Genomic DNA, 9231 nt, shown 5'->3' on the forward strand with positions numbered 1-9231 from the left:
CACACCTATAGACTGTATATGTATACACTTATAGACATTACACAAATACTAGAGGTATAGATACATAAGCCTTTGTTTTCTACACACAGAGTGTCTGTGGCCATATGACAAAACTGTCATGTTTGTGTTAATTTTTTTTTCAAGATTTTATTTATTTGAGAGATAGAATGAGATAGAGAGAGAGAATGAGGGTGGGAGGGTCAGAGGGAGAAGCAGACTCCCTGCTGATCAGGGAGCCCGATGTGGGACTCAATCCCGGGACTTCAGGATCATGACCTGAGCCGAAGGCAGTCTCCCAACAAAATGAGCCACCCAGGCGCCCATGTTTGCATTAAATTTATAATTTTTTCTGTTGTACATTTATATCAATTAGACCCAGAAGTGTAATGATCAGCTAATTTTCTTAAGTAACCTCTAATCCCAATTTGGGCCTTGAACTCACAATCTCAAGATCAAGAGTTGCATGTTGTGCCTACTGAGCCAGCCAGGTGCCCTGATCAGCTTATTTAATTATATTCTATGTCAGTTCTTCTTTCTCAGTTAAAGTTCTGAAGCTCTCTCTTTTTTTTCTTTACATTTTTATTTAAATTCCAGGTAGTTAACAGTGCAATATGTCTTTCAGGAGTACAATTCAGTGATTCATCACTTACATAACATACCCAGTGCTCATTACAACAAGTGCCCTCCTTAATATCCATCACCCATCTAGCACATCCCCCCTCTCCCTCACCTCTATCCATCAACCCTCAGTTTCTTCGCTAATGTTAAGAGTCTCTTATGGCTTGTTTCCCTCTCTCTATTTTGTTGTTGTTGTTGTTGTTGTTATTCTTTTTCTCTCCCTTCCCATATGTTTGTTTTGTTTCTTAAATTCCACATATGAGTGAAATCATGTGGTATTTGTCCTTCTCTGACTGACGTATTTTGCTTAGCATAATACCCTCCATCCAGCTCCATCCACATCATTGCAAATGATAAGATTTCATTCTTTTTGATGGTCAAGTAATATTCCTATAAAACAATATACTATATATTATCCTTTGGGTAATTATCTAGTAGTACAATAGCTGGATCTTAAGGTAGTTCTTTTTTTTTTTAAGATTTTATTTATTTATTTGACAGAGAGAGACACAGCGAGAGGGGGAACACAAGCAGGGGGAGTGGGAGAGGGAGAAGCAGGCTTCCCGCGGAGCAGGGATCCCGATGCGGGGCTCGATCCCAGGACCCTGGGATCATGACCTGAGCCGAAGGCAGACGCTTAACGACTGAGCCACCCAGGCACCCCAAGGTAGTTCTATTTTTAACATTTTTAGGAACCTCCATACTGTTTTCTAGAGTGGCTGTACCAATTTGCATTCCTACCAACAGTGTAAGAGGGTTCCCTTTCTCCTCCCTTTCTCCTCATGCTCACCAGCACCTGTTCTTTCTTCTGTTATTAATTTTAGCCATTCTGACATGTATAAGGTGGCATCTCATCATGGTTTTGATTTGTATTTCCCTGATGATGAGTAATATTGAGCACCTTTTCATGTATCTGTTGATCATCCGGTTGTCTTCTTTGGAAAAATGCCTATTCATGGCTTCTGCCCATTTCTTAACTGGGTTATTTGTTTTTTGGGTGTTGAGTTTGGTAAGTTCATCCTAGATTTTAGATACTAACCCTTTAGAGATAAGTCATTTACAAATATCTTCTCCCATTCTTTAGGTTGCCTTTTGGTTCTGTTGATTGTTTTCTTTGCTGTGCAAAAGCTTTTTAGATTGATCAAGTCCCAACAGTTCATTTTTGCTTTTGTTTCTGTTGCCTCTGATGATGTGTCTAGTAGGAAGATACTGTGGCCATGGTCAAAGAGGTTGCTGCCTGTGTTCTCCTCTAGGATTTTGATGTTTTCTTATCCCATGTTTGGGTCTTTCATCTTTTTTGAATTTATTTTTGTATATGGTGTAAGGACGTGGTCCAGTTTCATTTTTCGGCATGTTGCTCTCCCGTTTTCCCAACACCTGTCCAGTTTGTTGAAGAGACTGTCATTTCCCCATTGGATATTCTTTCCTGCTTTGTTGAAGATGAATTGGCCATAGTGTTGTGGGTCCATTTCTGGGTTTTCTATTCTATTCCATCGAATCATGTGTCTGTTTTTGTGCCAGTACCATACTATCTTGATGACTACAGCTTTGTAATGTAGCTTGAAATCGGAATCATGATGCCCCAGTTTTGTTTTTTCTTTTTCAGTTTTGCTTTGGCTATTTGAGATCTTTTGTGATTCCATACTAACTTTAGGATTGTTTGTTCTAGCTCTGTAAAAAATGGGGTGGTATTTGATAGGGATTGCATTACAAGTGTAGATTCCTTTGGGTAGTATAGACATTTTAACCATGTTTGTTCTTGCAAACCATGAGCATGGAATGCTTTTCCATTTTTTTGTGTCATCTTCAATTTCTTTCATAAGTGTTCTATAGTTTTCAGAGTATAAATCTTTTACCTCTGGTTAGATTTCTTTCTAGGTATCTTACGCTTTTTGGTGCAATTGCAAATGACATCAATTCCTTGGTTTCTTTTTCTGTTGCTTTGATATTGGTGTATAGAAATGCAACAGATTTCTGTAGGTTGAGTTTATAACTATGCTGAATTCATGTATTAGTTCTAGCGATTTTTTGGTGGAGTCTTTCAGGTTTTCTAAAGTATCACGTCATTTTCAAAGAGTGAAAGTTTGACTTCTTCTTTGCCGATTTGGATACCTTTTTTTTTTCTTTTGTTTTCTAATTGCTGAAGCTAAGACTTCCACTGCTATGTTAAACAGTAATGGTGAGCATGGACATCCTTTTTCTTGTTCCTGACCATAGAGGAAAGACTGTCATGTTTTCCCCATTAAGATATGTTAAGAGATGTTCCTGCAATCCCTACACTATGGAGGCTTTTTGTCAAGAATGGATGTTATAGGCTGGGGTTCCCGAGTCCCTTGTACCGCTACCCCCGCACGTCTGTGAACGTGGCGCTGCGAGCGGTGCGGAGCGTGCGGGCTGCGGCCTGCAGTCTGCGCGTCGCCTCCGCGCCCGCCGCACCGTGCCTGACGCGGCCCTGGGGGCTGAGGGCGGGCGCCGTCAGGACACTGCGCACGGGCTCCGCTCTGCTCTCCGTGCGTAAATTCACAGACAAACATGAATGGATAACAACATAAAATGGTATTGGAACAGTGGGAATCAGCAATTTTGCACAGGGAGCTCTGGGAGATGTTGTTTACTGTAGTCTGCCTGAAGTTGGGACAAAACTGAACAAACAAGATGAGTTTGGTGCTTTGGAAAGTGTGAAAGCTGCTAGTGAACTCTATTCTCCTCTATCAGGAGAAGTAACTGAAATTACTGAAGCTCTTGCAGAAAATCCAGGACTTGTCAACAAATCTTGTTATGAAGATGGTTGGCTGATCAAGATAGCACTCAGTGATCCTTCAGAACTGGATGAATTAATGAGTGAAGAAGCATATGAGAAATACATAAAATCTATTGAGGAGTGAAAATGGAACCCCTAAATAAACTAGTATGAAACAACTTAATCTAGCATAGTTGTCTTAAATTAGTGGTACACAGAGGATTTAAAATAGCAACTACTAGCAATACCAGTGGAGAAAGAAACTACTTGCAACAATGCTAATGGAAGAAAATACCCCTTAACTTTATAATGATTGCAGAAAAACACAACATGCATCTGTTTTGCAATACCCTCTGATTTTTATGCTCCAGTTATAATATTCAGAATCCTGAAATTATCTTTGGTTAAAAACTAGTTATAAAAATTATGTAATTCAAGGATGACATTGTTACCTTAAGCCTTAAGCTTACATCTATCCCTGGATGGGGGTCAAAATGCTTAAATAATCTTTCCATTGGAAATAACTGGCAGTAGAGAAGGGTTTGTTAGTTGTATGTGTCAGATAAAGAACAATACTACCTTAATTTTGCAATATACTGCACTTGCTGGTGCTATTTTTATACAATGAAGCAACAGCCTTGCAGGAAGATAGTTTAATAATAAAACATTCAACTTCTTCGTTAAAAAAAAAAAAAGAATGGATGTTATATTTTGTCAAATGCTTTTTCTGCATATGGTTCTTATCCTTTCTTTTATTAACATGGTGTATCATGTTGATTGGTTTGTCAATATTAAACCAGCCCCACAGCCCAGAAACAAATCCCACTTGATCGTGATGAATGATTCTTTTCATGTACTGTTGAATTCAATTCGCTAGTATCTTGTTGAGAATTTTGGCATCCATGTTCATCAGGGATATCAACCTGTAATTCTCATTTTTAATGAGGTCTTTGTCTGGTTTAGGAATCAAAGTAACGCTAGCCTCATAGAAGGAATTTGGAACATTTCCTTCTATCTCTAGTTTTGGGAACAGTTTGAGAAGAGTAAGTATTAACTCCTTTCTAAATGCCTGGTAGAATTCCCCAGGGAAGCCACTTGGCCCTGGACTTCATTGGAGGATTTTTGATTACTGATTCAATGTCTTTATTGATCATGGGTCTGTTCAAATTTTCTATTTCTTCCTATTTCAGTTTTGGCAGTTTCTGTGTTTCTAGGAATTTGTCCATTTCTTCCATATTGCCCAGTTTGTTGGCATATCATTTTTCATAATATTCTCTATAATTCTTTGTATTTCTGCAGTGTTGGTTGTGTCCTCTCCTCTATCATTTGTGATTTATTTATTTGGGTCCTTGCTCTTTTCTTTTTGATCACTCTGGATAGGGGTATGTCAATTTTATTAATTCTTTTGAAGAACCAGCTCTTAGTTTCATTGATCTCTTCTACTGGTTTTGTTTGTTTGTATATAATTTATTTCTGCTCTAATCTTTATTATTCCCTTCTTCAGCTGGCTTTATTTGTGGTTCCTTTTCTGGCTCCTTTAGGTGTAAGGTTAGGTTATGTATTTGAGACTTTTCTTGATTCTTGAGGTAAGCCTGTAGTGAAATATACTTCCCTTGTAAGACTGCCTTTGCTGCATCCCAAGGTTTTGAACTGTTGTGTTTTTTTAATTTTCATTTGCTTCCATGATTTTTTATTTTGTATAATTCCTGGGTAACCCATTCGTTCTTTACTAAGATATCTTTAACTGCCATGTATTGATTTTTCCAATTTTTTTTTTTTTCATGTGGTTGACTTCTAGTTTTATACTGCTGTGGTCCGAAAATATGCATGGTGTTATCTCAATATTTTTTACTGGTTGAGGTCTGATTGTGAGCCAATATGTGATCTATTCTGGAGAATGTTCTGTGGGCACTCAAAAGTATACTCTGCTGTTTTAGGATTAAATATTCTGAATGTATCTGTTTAGTCCATCCAGTCCAGTGTGTCATTCAAAGCCACTGCTACATTACCGATTTTCTGTTTAGGTGGTCTGTCCGTTGCCATGAGTGGGATGTTGAAGTCCCCTACTATTATTGCATTTTTTTGTTGTTGTTGCTGAAGAATATTTTATGCTTTAAGTAATTAATGCTGTATTTGAAAATAAAAAGTCACATCTTCAGTACTGAAAATTTCTTAGCCATTTCTTTGAATATTCTCCCCTCCCATTTTCTGTGTCCAGTAACTCTTGAACACCAGTTAGGGGAATACCTCTTTATCCTATCCTCCATGTCTCCTAATCTGGTTCATATTTTCTCTTTTTATATTTAAAAATTTCAGGATGCATCACATACATATATATAAAAGGTCATTTTCTTTTCAGCTTTTTCTAATCTGCTACTTAATCTGTCCATTGAATTTTCCATTTCAATGACTTTATTTTCTTCATTTTTAGAGTTGGATGTGCTTTTTCAAATTTTTCAGTTTCCTATTCTTGCCTAACATTGGATTCTTCCATTATGATTCCAAATTATTCTTTTATTTCTAATGATTTTAACCATATTTATACTCTTATGTTACCTGAAATTCTTTTTTTAATTTAATTTTATTATGTTATGTTAATCACCATACATTACATCATTGGTATTATTATCAATAAGTTTCTTCATGTTTTTTGTAATCAATTGATTTATATATTTGGGTGTTCCCAAGTTGGGGACATAAATATTTATGATTGTTAGATCTTGATGGATAGACCCCTTAATAATGATATTTTAAAATCTAAGTATGGCTACCCTGGCTTTCTTTTGATGTCTATTTAGCTTGAGAGATGATTTTTCATCCCCTCACTTTCAATCTGGAGGTGTCTTTAGATTTAAAATGTGTCTCTTGTAGGCAGCATATGGATGGGTCTTATTTTTTTTTTCTCTTTTCTAATGCCCTATGTCTTTTAATTGGAACAGTTAGTCCATTTACATTCAGAGTGATTGTTGAACAACATGAAATTAGTGCCATTGTGTTACCTGTAAAGTTAGTGTCTCTGGTGATGTTCTCTGTTCCTATCTAGTCTTTGTTGCTTTTGATCCTTTCTCCCCCACTCAAAGAGTCCCCCTTAATAGTTCAGGCAGGGCTGGTTAAGTGGTCACAAACTCTTTTAGCTTTTGTATGTCTGGAAAACTTTGTCTCTCCTTTTATTTTGAATGAAAGCCTTGCTGAATAAAGAATTCCTGCCTGCATATTTTTTCCCATTCAGCACATTGAACATTTCCTTCCACTCTTTTCCGGCTTGCCAAGTTTCTGTGGACAGATCCACTGCAAATCTAATCTGTTTTCCCTTGTAGGTTAAGGACGTTTTTCACTTGCTGTCTTAGGATTTTTCCTTGTCTGTGTATTCTGTGAATTTGACTATGTTATGCATTGGCAATGGCCAGCTTTTATTGAATTTAATGGGAATTCTCTGTGCTTCTTGTATTTTGATGTCTGTGTCCTTCCCCAGATTAGGGAAGTTTTCAGCTATAATTTGCTAAATAAACCTTCTGCCCCTTTTTCTCTCTTCATCTTCTGGGACTGCTATGATAGGAATGTTATTACATTTTAATAAGTTGCTGAGTTCCCTAAGTCTACCTTCGTAATCCATTACCTTTGTTCCCCTCTTCTTTTCAGCTTCAATATTTTCCATAATTTTATCTTCTATATCACTGATTTGTTCCTCTGTTTCATCCACCCTTATTGTTATGGGACCCATTCAGGTTTGCATCTCAATTATAGAATTTTTAAATTCAGTCTGACTAGATTTTATTTCTCTTATCCCTACAGTAAGAGATGTTCTAGTGTCTTTTATGCTTTTATCAAGCCCAGCTAGATTCCTTATAATTGTTGTTTTAAATTCTAGTTCAGACATCATACTTATATATGTATTGATTAATCCCTGGCCATCGTTTCTTCCAGTTCTTTTGAGGTGAATTCCTCCATCTTGTCATTTTGAAGATAAAAAATATAAAATAAAATAAAATAAAATAAAATAAAATAAAATATAATAAAAATCAATCAATTAATCAATCAATCAATAAAGGAAGCTGGATCCAAGGTGTGTTTTGGTGTGCTTGTTAGGGGAAGCCTGATAGAAAACAAAAAGATAAAAAAATAAAAAAATAATTTTAAAAAATAAAATTAAAAAATGAAATAAAATAAATTGCTCCTTCTGCATCCAAAAAACAAAAACAAGAAAACAAACAAATAAAAAAACCCAAAGGAAGCTAAATCCTGTTTCCCCTAGAGCTGAAACTTTTCAGCACTCTGTGATCAGTAGACTTGGTGCAAGAGAGACTTTCTGGGGGAGAACCCTGCTGTGTTGATTCTCAGGTGGACTTGCCCTAGTGGAAATGCACCCTCCAGTGCACAGTGGGGCAGGCCTTGGTTTAAGCAGCTCTGGTGTCCACTTAGGGGTACTGTTTTGTCTCAGTGAGGTTAGTCACTGCTGGTGGGTGAGCTGGAAGGGGAGCTCGAGCCCACCACTCTTCAGGAAGCCCCAAAAGACAAGCAACTGCCCTTCTTGTGTCCCCAGCTTCCATCAGATCCCCACCTTCACCTTGTCTTTGTTGGAGCTCTCCACCTTCCAGGTAGCAGAGCACTCTTGTGTTTTATCTCAGGCATGGCAGAGTTTCAAAACTCCACACTTCAGAGATACCCACAGGGTGGACCATGCTGATCCTCTGGGGGAGGATCTCACTGCACTGTGGTTGATGCAGACTTGTCCCAAAAAACAGTCACACAACAGTGCAGGGGTTCAGAATTTGGTAAATCACAACACACAGCTAGTGGCAGGGTTTGCTACCCTTAGCCGGTGTCTTTGCTCCCACTCTGGTGAACAGGGCAACTCATTGGTGCCCAGAGGGTCTTTTGCTTACAGAGAAGCCATATCACCTTTGCCAAATGCACTCCAAGCAGGGGAACCACTTCCTCCTGTGCAACCCAGGGTATCCTCAGACCACACTGTCAGTTCCTGGGACTCCACCCTGCTTCCCCACCAGAACACCACCCAGCTCACCAGGCATGACCCTGGTAGTGGCAGTGGTCTGAAACTTCAGACCCTGCACTCCACTGTTTATAAGAAAAACAAACAAACAAACAACAAAAAACAACTGGTGGTATATAAACACTCCCCTTTGTTCCAGGTAATGATTTTGGGGAACAGTCTTCTTGTGCAGTGCCCTGCATGTGATTTCACTCTTTTTTTTTCACTCTTTCCCTCTCTTTCTGTCATTCTCTTTCACTCCTCTCTCCAGGATCAGGGCTCTCTCCCCTCCACAGTGTCCATGGCTCTTCTCTCCCCCAAATCAACTCTCTGTAGCTCCTACCATCCACAAGTCATTTTTTCTGCTTGCAGAGGAGCAGCTTTGTTCTCTAAGATCTCCAACTGATTTCTTGGGTGTTCAGAATGATTTGATATTTATCTAGCTGTGTTCAAGGGAGGAGGCAAGCTTAGGGTCACCTTATTCCTCTGCCTCTGAAGCCCTCTTAACAACCTGGATCCAACAGAAATATAAATAAAAGATAATAAGCTACTTTGGGCACATTTAATTTGTAAAAAGGAAATCAAAATCAAATGTGATCATCATATAGTTAATCTGATCATGAGGAAAAAAAAACAAATATACTTTTTATCCCACATTTAAAATTAGGTTGACTTAAAATCCATGAAACATAATTGGTCAGAAGCACACTGAATTTTTGGTTGGATTTCTAATGAGGGCAAAATTCCAAAGCTACTGCTTGAGAGGATGTCTTAGGTCTGTCAGGAGAGAGCAATGGAAATTCCTGAGACCATCCAGCACTCACACTACAGGTGGAAGCATAGTTGGATGTCATTTGTGTTAATAAAAGGATTACCAATTTTT

At 38.1% G+C, this 9231-nt stretch overlaps 1 pseudogene; it reads left to right on the top strand.

Moving 5' to 3' along the window:
* The first annotated feature begins 2867 nt into the window (after positions 1-2867).
* LOC112825984 (glycine cleavage system H protein, mitochondrial-like) lies at positions 2868-3784 on the top strand (annotated as a pseudogene).
* The last annotated feature ends 5447 nt before the right edge of the window (positions 3785-9231 follow it).

This window comes from Callorhinus ursinus, unplaced genomic scaffold (assembly GCF_003265705.2).
Source record: "Callorhinus ursinus isolate GAN/ISIS: 27379988/994484 unplaced genomic scaffold, GSC_fseal_2.0 scaffold4, whole genome shotgun sequence".
Taxonomy (NCBI): domain Eukaryota; kingdom Metazoa; phylum Chordata; class Mammalia; order Carnivora; family Otariidae; genus Callorhinus; species Callorhinus ursinus.